A 14661-nucleotide genomic window follows, 5' to 3' on the forward strand; every position below is an offset into this window, starting at 1 on the left:
GCTGAAACAACACTCGACTGGTTTAAGGGGAAACATTTAAATATATTGGAATGGCCTAATCAAAGCACAAACCTCAATCCAATTGAGAATATGTGGTATGACTTAAAGATTGCTGCACACCAGCGTAACCCATCCAACTTGAAGGAGCTGGAACAGTTTTGTCTTGAAGAATCGGCAAAAATCCCAGTGGCTTGATGTGCCAAGCTTATAGAGACATCCCCCAGGAGACTTGCAGCTGTAATTGCTGTAAAAAGTGGCTCTACAAAGTATTGCCTTTGTGGGGGGGTTAATATTTATGCACGCTCAAGTTCAGTTTTTTTGGCTGTCTTGTTTGTTTCACAATAAACTATATTTTGCATCTTCAGGCATATTGTGTAAATCAAATGATACAAACCCCCGAAAAATCCATTTGAATTCCAGGTTGTAAAGGCAACAAAATAGTTAAAATGCCAAGGGCGGGTTGAGTACTCCGTAAGCCGCTGTAGGCGGTTGGGGCGTTGACAGTGCTGCTGCAACCTTTAAGGGCCAACCAACCCGTAACCCCATAACTGGCTCTGAATTAAAGATACTCTTTAAAAAGATATGACTCTGTCTGAGAGGAACGAGCCAAGGGGGGTTGAATACTCCGTAACAGCAGCTCTAAATGGCAATTCTACTGTCTTCTCTTTAAACTCTGAATGGCAATTCAACTGTCTTCTCTTTAAACTCTGAATGGCAATTCAACTGTCTTCTCTTTAAACTCTGAATGGCAATTCAACTGTCTTCTCTGTAAACCCTGAATGGCAATTCAACTGTCTTCTCTTTAAACCCTGAATGACAATTCAACTGTCTTCCCTGTAAACTCTGAATGGCAATTCAACTGTCTTCTCTTTAAACCCTGAATGACAATTCAACTGCCTTCTCTTTAAACCCTGAATGGCAATTCAACTGTCTTCTCTGTAAACCCTGAATGGCAATTCAACTGTCTTCTCTGTAAACCCTGAATGGCAATTCAACTGTCTTCTCTGTAAACCCTGAATGGCAATTCAACTGTCTTCTCTGTAAACCCTGAATGGCAATTCAACTGTCTTCTCTGTAAACCCTGAATGGCAATTCAACTGTCTTCTCTTTAAACTCTGAATGGCAATTCAACTGTCTTCTCTGTAAACCCTGAATGGCAATTCAACTGTCTTCTCTTTAAACCCTGAATGGCAATTCAACTGTCTTCTCTGTAAACCCTGAATAGCAATTCAACTGTCTTCTCTTTAAACCCTGAATGGCAATTCAACTGTCTTCTCTTTAAACACTCAAGCTGTGTTGTGTTGTGGTAAATCCTTGTCTCTGTTTTCCAGAGTGATGTTCTGTCAGAGGGCAGAGAGGAGACTGATGACTCTGCCTTTTAAACGACATAGTGTCCCCTCTAAACCCTGGTTGGTCCCCCCACACCAAACACACTGTCTGCACTCACTATTCAGATTATAAAATATAAAATAAAGCTCTGTATTTCAACAGATTTTTCCATAATTCATATAGCTCTGTTTTCCAGAGGAAGCTGAGGTTCTACAGATGTTTCCATAATTAATATAGCTCTGTTTTCCAGAGGAAGCTGAGGTTCTACAGATGTTTCCATAATTAATATAGCTCTGTTTTCCAGAGGAAGCTGAGGTTCTACAGATGTTTCCATAATTAATAAAGCTCTGTTTTCCAGAGGAAGCTGAGGTTCAACAGATGTTTCCAACACCAGTTCAGAAGGTAAAACAATTATTTTTTTAAATCTTTCTGCTGTCATTTTTTCCTTGAGATTGAATGCATCCCAAATTATTCCCTATATAGTGCACTACTTTAGACCAGAGCCCTATTCCCTATATAGTGGTACTACTATAGACCAGAGCCCTATTCCCTATATAGTGGTACTACTTTAGACCAGAGCCCTATTCCCTATATAGTGGTACTACTATTGACCAGAGCCCTATTCCCTATATATTGGTACTACTATAGACCAGAGCCCTATTCCCTATATAGTGGTACTACTATAGACCAGAGCACTATTCCCTATATAGTTCACTACTTTAGACCAGAGCCCTATCCCCTATATAGTGGTACTACTATAGACCAGAGCCCTATTCCCTATATAGTGGTACTACTATAGACCAGAGCCCTATTCCCTATATAGTGGTACTACTTTAGACCAGAGCCCTATTCCCTATATAGTGGTACTACTATTGACCAGAGCCCTATTCCCTATATATTGGTACTACTATAGACCAGAGCCCTATTCCCTATATAGTGGTACTACTATAGACCAGAGCACTATTCCCTATATAGTTCACTACTTTAGACCAGAGCCCTATCCCCTATATAGTGGTACTACTATAGACCAGAGCCCTATTCCCTATATGTGGTACTACTATAGACCAGAGCCCTATTCCCTATATAGTGGTACTACTATAGACCAGAGCCCTATTCCCTATATAGTGGTACTACTATAGACCAGAGCCCTATTCCCTATATAGTGGTACTACTATAGACCAGAGCACTATTCCCTATATAGTTCACTACTTTAGACCAGAGCCCTATCCCCTATATAGTGGTACTACTATAGACCAGAGCCCTATTCCCTATATGTGGTACTACTATAGACCAGAGCCCTATTCCCTATATAGTGGTACTACTATAGACCAGAGCCCTATTCCCTATATAGTGGTACTACTATAGACCAGAGCCCTATTCCCTATATAGTGGTACTACTTTAGACCAGAGCCATATTCCCTATGTAGTGGTACTACTATAGACCAGAGCCCTATTCCCTATATAGTGGTACTAATATAGACCAGGGCCCTATTCCCTATATAGTGGCACTACTATAGACCAGATCCCTATTCCCTATATAGTGGTACTACCATAGACCAGAGCCCTATTCCCTATATAGTGGTACTACTATAGACCAGAGCCCTATAGCACCCCCCCCCAAGCCGCACTGCTTCTCGACACACTGCTCGCTTAACCCGGGAAGCCAGCCGCACCAATGTGTCGTCGGAAACACAGTACATCTTTGACTGATTGATTGATGAGATACTCTACCTCAGGCGAACAAAACCTCGAGACTTCCTTGAATATTTGATTTTGCGCACCAGCTGTTATTTACAAATAGACACGGACCTCCACCCCCCTTGTCTTACCGGAGGCAGCTGTTCTGTCTTGCCGAAGCACAGAAACACAGCATACAGAGGCCTGTTAGGCCTGACCCTGACCCTGACCCTGGCCCTGACCCTGACCCTGAGGCAGCTGTTCTGTCCTGCCGAAGCACAGAAACACAGCATACAGAGGCCTGTTAGGCCTAACCCTGACCCTGACCCTAACCCTACCCTGACCCTGAGGCAGCTGTTCTGTCTTGCCGATGGAAACACAGCGTACATTATCAGGACAGAGACAGAGAAACCAGACACACGTTCCCTCAATATGATCAGGACAGAGAAACCAGACACACGCTCCCCCAACATCATCAGGACAGAGAAACCAGACACACGCTCCCCAACATCACCAGGACAGAGAAACCAGACACACGCTCCCCCAACATCACCAGGACAGAGAAACCAGACACACGCTCCCCCAACATCATCAGGATAGAGAAACCAGACACACGCTCCCCCAACATCATCAGGACAGAGAAACCAGACATACGTTCCCCCTACATCATCAGGACAGAGAAACCAGACATACGTTCCCCCAACATGATCAGGACAGAGAAACCAGACACACGCTCATTGCTCACACGGAGCACTCCAAACTCTAAATGAAACCAAAACTCACAAGATTAGCAGGTTGTGATCTCTGCAAACAACGTTTCCACAAAAAATATATATATCAAAGGAAGGCCGTAGTGGAGAGAGACGGGGCGGAGGCCATAGTGGAGAGAGACGGGGCGGAGGCCGTTGTGGAGAGACAGGATGGAGGCCGTTGTGGAGAGACGGGGCGGAGGCCGTTGTGGAGAGACGGGGCGGAGGCCGTTGTGGAGAGACGGGGCGGAGGCCGTAGTGGAGAGAGACGGGCGGAGGCCGTAGTGGAGAGAGACGGGCGGAGGCCGTAGTGGAGAGAGACGGGGCGGAGGCCGTAGTGGAGAGAGACGGGGCGGAGGCCGTAGTGGAGAGAGACGGGGCGGAGGCCGTAGTGGAGAGAGACGGGCGGAGGCCGTAGTGGAGAGAGACGGGGCGGAGGCCGTAGTGGAGAGACGGGGCGGAGGCCGTAGTGGAGAGAGAAGGGGCAGAGGCCGTTGTGGAGAGAGACGGGGCGGAGGCCGTTGTGGAGAGAGACGGGGCGGAGGCCGTTGTGGAGAGAGACTGGGCGGAGGCCGTTGTGGAGAGAGACGGGGCGGAGGCCGTAGTGGAGAGAGACGGGGCGGAGGTCGTTGTGGAGAGAGACGGGGCGGAGGTCGTTGTGGAGAGAGACGGGGCGGAGGTCGTTGTGGAGAGAGACGGGGCGGAGGCCGTTGTGGAGAGAGACGGGGCGGAGGCCGTTGTGGAGAGAGACGGGGCGGAGGCCGTTGTGGAGAGAGACGGGGCGGAGGCCGTTGTGGAGAGAGACGGGGCGGAGGCCGTTGTGGAGAGAGACGGGGTGGAGGCCGTAGTGGAGAGAGACGGGGCGGAGGCCGTTGTGGAGAGAGACGGGGCGGAGGTCGTTGTGGAGAGACTGGTTCGCCACACACCCCTCCCCTTTTCTCAAGATTATAAATTATACTCAAGACACATTATCTTCTCAATATCTGAGATGCTTTTCACTGACAGCCTCAACTCAGTAATCAGCTAGGTTTATTGCCAACTGCCCTGCACAAATTGCGAGCTTCCCAGTAGGCATATGCCTACGAGCTTGTGATCTGAAACAATCTACAGGTATTGTTTTTAAAGAAGCTTACTGATCCCTGATTCCACTGTGGCGAAGTCGAGCTTTCTAGGGAAGTATTTTTGAATGATTTTCTTTCTTTCTGTAGAGACCCACCCCAATGCCATTTCTCTCCTGTTCTATTGGTTTTCATATCAACTTTCTTTCGTTGTCCAGAAGACAAAGGCACAATCCTGGTTATATTATCAACCCATCCTGGTTATATTATCAACCCATCCTGGTAATATTGTCAACCCATCCTGGTCATATAATCAACCCATCCTGGTCATATTATCAACCCATCCTGGTCATATTATCAACCCATCCTGGTCATATTATCAACCCATCCTGGTTATATTATCAACCCATCCTGGTCATATTATCAACCCATCCTGGTCATATCATCAACCCACCCTGGTTATATTATCAACCCATCCTGGTCATGTTATTAACAACCCATCCTGGTCATATTACCAACCCATCCTGGTCATATTATCAACCCATCCTGGTCATATTATCAACCCATCCTGGTCATATTATCAACCCATCCTGGTCATATTATTATCAACCCATTCTGGTGATATTATCAACCCATCCTGGTTATATTATCAACCCATCCTGGTCATATCATCAACCCATCCTGGTCATATTATTATCAACCCATCCTGGTCATATTATCAACCCATCCTGGTCATATCATCAACCCATCCTGGTCATATTATCAACCCATCCTGGTTATATTATCAACCCATCCTGGTCATATTATCAACCCATCCTGGTCATATTATCAACCCATCCTGGTCATATCATCAACCCATCCTGGTCATATTATCAACCCATCCTGGTCATATTATTATCAACCCATCCTGGTCATATTATCAACCCATCCTGGTTATATTATCAACCCATCCTGGTCATATCATCAACCCATCCTGGTCATATTATTATCAACCCATCCTGGTCATATTATCAACCCATCCTGGTCATATCATCAACCCATCCTGGTTATATTATCAACCCATCCTGGTCATATTATTATCAACCCATCCTGGTCATATTATTATCAACCCATCCTGGTTATATTATCAACCCATCCTGGTCATATTATTATCAACCCATCCTGGTCATATTATTATCAACCCATCCTGGTCATATTATTATCAACCCATCCTGGTCATATCATCAACCCATCCTGGTCATATTATCAACCCATCCTGGTTATATTATCAACCCATCCTGGTCATATTATTATCAACCCATCCTGGTCATGTTATCAACCCATCCTGGTCATGTTATCAACCCATCCTGGTCATGTTATCAACCCATCCTGGTCATATTATCAACCCATCCTGGTCATGTTATCAACCCATCCTGGTCATGTTATCAACCCATCCTGGTCATATTATTATCAACCCATCCTGGTCATATCATCAACCCATCCTGGTCATATTATCAACCCATCCTGGTTATATTATCAACCCATCCTGGTCATATTATCAACCCATCCTGGTTATATTATCAACCCATCCTGGTCATATTATTATCAACCCATCCTGGTCATATTATCAACCCATCCTGGTCATATCATCAACCCATCCTGGTCATATTATCAACCCATCCTGGTCATATTATTATCAACCCATCCTGGTCATATCATCAACCCATCCTGGTCATATTATTATCAACCCATCCTGGTCATATTATTATCAACCCATCCTGGTCATATTATTATCAACCCATCCTGGTCATATTATCAACCCATCCTGGTTATATTATCAACCCATCCTGGTCATATTATTATCAACCCATCCTGGTTATATTATCAACCCATCCTGGTCATATTATTATCAACCCATCCTGGTCATATTATCAACCCATCCTGGTTATATTATCAACCCATCCTGGTCATATTATCAACCCATCCTGGTCATATTATTATCAACCCATCCTGGTCATATTATTATCAACCCATCCTGGTCATATTATTATCAACCCATCCTGGTCATATTATCAACCCATCCTGGTTATATTATCAACCCATCCTGGTCATATTATTATTAACCCATCCTGGTCATGTTATTAACAACCCATCCTGGTCATATTATCAACCCATCCTGGTCATGTTATTATCAACCCATCCTGGTCATATTATCAACCCATCCTGGTCATATTAATATCAACCCATCCTGGTTATATTATCAACCCATCCTGGTCATATTATCAACCCATCCTGGTCATATTATCAACCCATCCTGGTCATATTATCAACCCATCCTGGTTATATTATTATCAACCCATCCTGGTCATATTATCAACCCATCCTGGTCATATTATCAACCCATCCTGGTCATATTATCAACCCATCCTGGTCATATTATTATCAACCCATCCTGGTCATATTATTATCAACCCATCCTGGTTATATTATCAACCCATCCTGGTCATATTATTATCAACCCATCCTGGTCGTATTGGGAGTACTGGAGTTGGGCTTTTGGTGGTAATGGAGGACTGGAGTTGTACTGTGCATTCATATCTCTCTCTCTTTCTTTCTCTCATGATCCCTCTTACAATCCCTCTCTCTCCCCCAGGCCACACCGTCCAAACTGAAGCAGAGGCCTTCATCTTGGTCTCGTAGAAGCATGCCTTCCCCAGGTAAGGACTTGTCTTTGGTCCAGTGAAGACCGCCTATAAAAACACTCCCATTTCATTTACCAAATGGTAGGATTATAATTCCCATCCTTTCCATACCAGCTATCTATCACCTAGCCTAGATCAGCCTACTGTCTATCACCTAGCCTAGATCAGCCAACAGTCTAACACTGTAAGGGCAGCTATTATCTCTCTCCCCTCTCTCTATCCACTCTCTTTCTCTCCCCTCTCATTGTCTATCTAATTGCCAGTAGTTGTATATTTCAGAGGGAGGTGATGAGAGGAATTACACTGACTCTGTGTGTACACCTGAACTACTTCTTCTCTCAGATTTGACAGAAGACAGCTTCCGTGCATCTAAGAACAGGTCTTCAGCCCAGAAGAACAAGAGTTCAGGAAGCAGGAGAGATGGACCATCAGGTAGACAGTGGTACTTAGAGTCAGGACACAGGAGAGATGGACCATCAGGTAGACAGTGGTACTTAGAGTCAGGACACAGGAGAGATGGACCATCAGGTAGACAGTGGTACTTAGAGTCAGGACACAGGAGAGATGGACCATCAGGTAGACAGTGGTACTTAGAGTCAGGACACAGGAGAGATGGACCATCAGGTAGACAGTGGTACTTAGAGTCAGGACACAGGAGAGATGGACCATCAGGTAGACAGTGGTACTTAGAGTCAGGACACAGGAGAGATGGACCATCAGGTAGACAGTGGTACTTAGAGTCAGGACACAGTGGTCCTTAGAGTTCAGGGAAGCAGGAGAGATGGACCATCAGGTAGACAGTGGTACTTAGAGTCAGGAAGCAGGAGAGATGGACCATCAGGTAGACAGTGGTACTTAGAGTCAGGACACAGGAGAGATGGACCATCAGGTAGACAGTGGTACTTAGAGTCAGGACACAGGAGAGATGGACCATCAGGTAGACAGTGGTACTTAGAGTCAGGACACAGGAGAGATGGACCATCAGGTAGACAGTGGTACTTAGAGTTCAGGACACAGGAGAGATGGACCATCAGGTAGACAGTGGTACTTAGAGTCAGGACACAGGAGAGATGGACCATCAGGTAGACAGTGGCCCTTAGAGTCAGGACACAGGAGAGATGGACCATCAGGTAGACAGTGGTACTTAGAGTCAGGACACAGGAGAGATGGACCATCAGGTAGACAGTGGTACTTAGAGTCAGGACACAGGAGAGATGGACCATCAGGTAGACAGTGGCCCTTAGAGTCAGGACACAGGAGAGATGGACCATCAGGTAGACAGTGGTACTTAGAGTCAGGACACAGGAGAGATGGACCATCAGGTAGACAGTGGTACTTAGAGTCAGGACACAGGAGAGATGGACCATCAGGTAGACAGTGGTACTTAGAGTTCAGGAAGCAGGAGAGATGGACCATCAGGTAGACAGTGGTACTTAGAGTTCAGGAAGCAGGAGAGATGGACCATCAGGTAGACAGTGGTACTTAGAGTCAGGACACAGGAGAGATGGACCATCAGGTAGACAGTGGTACTTAGAGTCAGGACACAGGGTCCTTAGATGGACCATCAGGTAGACAGTGGTACTTAGAGTCAGGACACAGGAGAGATGGACCATCAGGTAGACAGTGGTACTTAGAGTGAGGACACAGGAGAGATGGACCATCAGGTAGACAGTGGCCCTTAGAGTCAGGACACAGGAGAGATGGACCATCAGGTAGACAGTGGTACTTAGAGTCAGGACACAGGAGAGATGGACCATCAGGTAGACAGTGGTACTTAGAGTCAGGACACAGGAGAGATGGACCATCAGGTAGACAGTGGTACTTAGAGTCAGGACACAGTGGTCCTTAGAGTTCAGGACACAGGAGAGATGGACCATCAGGTAGACAGTGGTACTTAGAGTCAGGACACAGGAGAGATGGACCATCAGGTAGACAGTGGTACTTAGAGTTCAGGAAGCAGGAGAGATGGACCATCAGGTAGACAGTGGTACTTAGAGTTCAGGACACAGGAGAGATGGACCATCAGGTAGACAGTGGTACTTAGAGTCAGGACACAGGAGAGATGGACCATCAGGTAGACAGTGGTACTTAGAGTGAGGACACAGGAGAGATGGACCATCAGGTAGACAGTGGCCCTTAGAGTCAGGACACAGGAGAGATGGACCATCAGGTAGACAGTGGTACTTAGAGTCAGGACACAGGAGAGATGGACCATCAGGTAGACAGTGGTACTTAGAGTCAGGACACAGTGGTCCTTAGAGTTCAGGAAGCAGGAGAGATGGACCATCAGGTAGACAGTGGTACTTAGAGTCAGGACACAGTGGTCCTTAGAGTTCAGGAAGCAGGAGAGATGGACCATCAGGTAGACAGTGGTACTTAGAGTCAGGACACAGTGGTCCTTAGAGTTCAGGAAGCAGGAGAGATGGACCATCAGGTAGACAGTGGTACTTAGAGTCAGGACACAGTGGTCCTTAGAGTTCAGGAAGCAGGAGAGATGGACCATCAGGTAGACAGTGGTACTTAGAGTCAGGACACAGGAGAGATGGACCATCAGGTAGACAGTGGTACTTAGAGTCAGGACACAGTGGTCCTTAGTCAGGACACAGTCGCCCTTAGAGTCAGGACACAGTGGTCCTTAGTCAGGACACAGTCATCCTTAGAGTCAGGACACAGTGGTACTTAGAGTCAGGACACAGTCACCCTTAGAGTCAGGACACAGTGGTCCTTAGAGTCAGGACACAGTGGTCCTTAGTCAGGACACAGTCACCCTTAGAGTCAGGACACAGTGGTCCTTAGTCAGGACACAGTCACCCTTAGAGTCAGGACACAGTCACCCTTAGAGTCAGGACACAGTCACCCTTAGAGTCAGGACACAGTGGTCCTTAGAGTCAGGACACAGTGGTCCTTAGAGTCAGGACACAGTGGTCCTTAGTCAGGACACAGTGGTCCTTAGTCAGGACACAGTGGTCCTTAGTCAGGACACAGTGGTCCTTAGTCAGGACACAGTCATCCTTAGAGTCGGGACACAGTGGTACTTAGAGTCAGGACACAGTGGTCCTTAGTCAGGACACAGTCACCCTTAGAGTCAGGACACAGTGGTACTTAGAGTCAGGACACAGTGGTCCTTAGTCAGGACACAGTCACCCTTAGAGTCAGGACACAGTCACCCTTAGAGTCAGGACACAGTCACCCTTAGAGTCAGGACACAGTGGTCCTTAGTCAGGACACAGTCATCCTTAGAGTCGGGACACAGTCACCCTTAGAGTCAGGACACAGTCATCCTTAGAGTCAGGACACAGTCATCCTTAGAGTCAGGACACAGTGATCCTTAGAGTCAGGACACAGTGGTCCTTAGTCAGGACACAGTCACCCTTAGAGTCAGGACACAGTCACCCTTAGAGTCAGGACACAGTCACCCTTAGAGTCAGGACACAGTCACCCTTAGAGTCAGGACACAGTCACCCTTAGAGTCAGGACACAGTGGTCCTTAGTCAGGACACAGTCATCCTTAGAGTCAGGACACAGTCATCCTTAGAGTCAGGACACAGTCATCCTTAGAGTCAGGACACAGTCACCCTTAGAGTCAGGACACAGTGGTCCTTAGAGTCAGGACACAGTGGTCCTTAGAGTCAGGACACAGTGGTCCTTAGAGTCAGGACACAGTCATCCTTAGAGTCAGGACACAGTCATCCTTAGAGTCAGGACACAGTCACCCTTAGAGTCAGGACACAGTCACCCTTAGAGTCAGGACACAGTCACCCTTAGAGTCAGGACACAGTCACCCTTAGAGTCAGGACACAGTGATCCTTAGAGTCAGGACACAGTGATCCTTAGAGTCAGGACACAGTGGTCCTTAGTCAGGACACAGTCACCCTTAGAGTCAGGACACAGTGGTCCTTAGAGTCAGGACACAGTGGTCCTTAGAGTCAGGACACAGTGGTCCTTAGAGTCAGGACACAGTGATCCTTAGAGTCAGGACACAGTCGCCCTTAGAGTCAGGACACAGTGGTCCTTAGAGTCAGGACACAGTCATCCTTAGAGTCAGGACACAGTCGCCCTTAGAGTCAGGACACAGTGGTCCTTAGAGTCAGGACACAGTCACCCTTAGAGTCAGGACACAGTCACCCTTAGAGTCAGGACACAGTCACCCTTAGAGTCAGGACACAGTCACCCTTAGAGTCAGGACACAGTCATCCTTAGAGTCAGGACACAGTGATCCTTAGAGTCAGGACACAGTCATCCTTAGAGTCAGGACACAGTCATCCTTAGAGTCAGGACACAGTCATCCTTAGAGTCAGGACACAGTCATCCTTAGAGTCAGGACACAGTCATCCTTAGAGTCAGGACACAGTCATCCTTAGAGTCAGGACACAGTCATCCTTAGAGTCAGGACACAGTCATCCTTAGAGTCAGGACACAGTCATCCTTAGAGTCAGGACACAGTCATCCTTAGAGTCAGGACACAGTCACCCTTAGAGTCAGGACACAGTGGTCCTTAGAGTCAGGACACAGTGGTCCTTAGAGTCAGGACACAGTGGTCCTTAGAGTCAGGACACAGTGGTCCTTAGAGTCAGGACACAGTGGTCCTTAGAGTCAGGACACAGTGGTCCTTAGAGTCAGGACACAGTGGTCCTTAGTCAGGACACAGTCATCCTTAGAGTCAGGACACAGTGGTCCTTAGAGTCAGGACACAGTCACCCTTAGAGTCAGGACACAGTCACCCTTAGAGTCAGGACACAGTCACCCTTAGAGTCAGGACACAGTCACAGGACACAGTCACCCTAGAGTCAGGACACAGTCACCCTTAGAGTCAGGACACAGTCACCCTTAGAGTCAGGACACAGTCACCCTTAGAGTCAGGACACAGTCACCCTTAGAGTCAGGACACAGTCACCCTTAGAGTCAGGACACAGTCACCCTTAGAGTCAGGACACAGTCACCCTTAGAGTCAGGACACAGTCATCCTTAGAGTCAGGACACAGTCATCCTTAGAGTCAGTCAGGACACAGTCGTCCTTAGAGTCAGTCAGGACACAGTCGTCCTTAGAGTCAGGACACAGTCATCCTTAGAGTCAGGACACAGTCACCCTTAGAGTCAGGACACAGTCGTCCTTAGAGTCAGTCAGGACACAGTCGCCCTTAGAGTCAGGACACAGTCGTCCTTAGAGTCAGTCAGGACACAGTCGTCCTTAGAGTCAGGACACAGTCGTCCTTAGAGTCAGGACACAGTCGTCCTTAGAGTCAGGTCACAGTCGTCCTTAGAGTCAGGACACAGTCGTCCTTAGAGTCAGGACACAGTCGTCCTTAGAGTCAGGACACAGTCGTCCTTAGAGCCAGGACACAGTCGTCCTTAGAGCCAGGACACAGTCACCCTAATAGTCAGGACACAGTCACCCTTAGAGTCAGTCAGGACACAGTCGTCCTTAGAGTCAGTCAGGACACAGTCGTCCTTAGAGTCAGTCAGGACACAGTCGTCCTTAGAGTCAGGACACAGTCATCCTTAGAGTCAGGACACAGTCATCCTTAGAGTCAGTCAGGACACAGTCGCCCTTAGAGTCAGGACACAGTCATCCTTAGTCAGTCAGGACACAGTCGTCCTTAGAGTCAGGACACAGTCGTCCTTAGAGTCAGTCAGGACACAGTCGTCCTTAGAGTCAGGACACAGTCGTCCTTAGAGTCAGTCAGGACACAGTCGTCCTTAGAGTCAGGACACAGTCATCCTTAGAGTCAGGACACAGTCATCCTTAGTGTTATATATCTGTGTTGTCTGGACCTCACAGTATTATATATCTGTGTTGTCTGGTCCTCACAGTATTATATATCTGTGTTGTCTGGACCTCACAGTATTATATATCTGTGTTGTCTGGACCTCACAGTATTATATATCTGTGTTGTCTGGTCCTCACAGTATTATATATCTGTGTTGTCTGGACCTCACAGTATTATATATCTGTGTTGTCTGGTCCTCACAGTATTATATATCTGTGTTGTCTGGACCTCACAGTATTATATATCTGTGTTGTCTGGACCTCACAGTGTTATATATCTGTGTTGTCTGGACCTCACAGTATTATATATCTGTGTTGTCTGGACCTCACAGTATTATATATCTGTGTTGTCTGGACCTCACAGTGTTATATATCTGTGTTGTCTGGACCTCACAGTATTATATATCTGTGTTGTCTGGACCTCACAGTGTTATATATCTGTGTTGTCTGGACCTCACAGTGTTATATATCTGTGTTGTCTGGACCTCACAGTGTTATATATCTGTGTTGTCTGGACCTCACAGTGTTATATATCTGTGTTGTCTGGACCTCACAGTATTATATATCTGTGTTGTCTGGACCTCACAGTGTTATATATCTGTGTTGTCTGGACCTCACAGTATTATATATCTGTGTTGTCTGGACCTCACAGTATTATATATCTGTGTTGTCTGGACCTCACAGTATTATATATCTGTGTTGTATGGACCTGGCCTCACAGTATTATATATCTGTATTTGTCTGGGCCTCACAGTATTATATATCTGTGTTGTCTGGACCTCACAGTATTATATATCTGTGTTGTCTGGTCCTCACAGTGTTATATATCTGTATTATCTCATCAACTCTATTTCTTTCCTTTTCCTCTTTGCTGTCTTTCTGTCTGTGTGTCTCTCTCTGTGTCTCTCTGTCTGTGTCTCTCTGTCTGTGTCTCTCTGTCATTGTGTGTCTCTGTCTGTGTCTCTCTGTCATTGTGTGTCTCTGTCTGTGTGTCTCTCTGTCTGTGTGTCTCTCTGTCTGTGTGTCTCTGTCTGTGTGTCTCTGTCTGTGTCTCTCTGTCTGTGTCTCTCTGTCATTGTGTGTCTCTGTCATTGTGTGTCTCTGTCTGTGTGTCTCTGTCTGTGTGTCTCTGTCTGTGTGTCTGTGTCTCTCTGTCTGTGTGTTTCTGTCTGTGTGTCTCTGTCTGTGTGTCTCTGTCTGTGTGTCTCTGTCATTGTGTGTCTCTGTGTGTCTGTGTCTCTGTCATTGTGTGTCTCTCTGTCTGTGTGTGTCTCTGTCTGTGTGTGTCTCTGTCTGTGTGTCATGTTGTGTCTCTGTCTGTGTGTCTCTGTCTGTGTGTCTCTGTCTGTGTGTCTCTGTCATTGTGTCTCTGTCTGTGTCTCTGTCATTGTGTGTCTCTC

General features: G+C 46.7%; 1 long non-coding RNA gene across 1 annotated transcript; it reads left to right on the forward strand.

The window, feature by feature from the left end:
• Positions 1–1683: 1683 nt before the first annotated feature.
• LOC124021161 lies at positions 1684–7926 on the forward strand. Its single transcript, XR_006836208.1, has 3 exons — positions 1684–1731; positions 7446–7509; positions 7837–7926. It is a non-coding gene; the product is annotated as an uncharacterized LOC124021161 (long non-coding RNA).
• The last annotated feature ends 6735 nt before the right edge of the window (positions 7927–14661 follow it).

This window comes from Oncorhynchus gorbuscha, unplaced genomic scaffold, assembly GCF_021184085.1.
Source record: "Oncorhynchus gorbuscha isolate QuinsamMale2020 ecotype Even-year unplaced genomic scaffold, OgorEven_v1.0 Un_scaffold_1066, whole genome shotgun sequence".
NCBI classification, from domain to species: domain Eukaryota; kingdom Metazoa; phylum Chordata; class Actinopteri; order Salmoniformes; family Salmonidae; genus Oncorhynchus; species Oncorhynchus gorbuscha.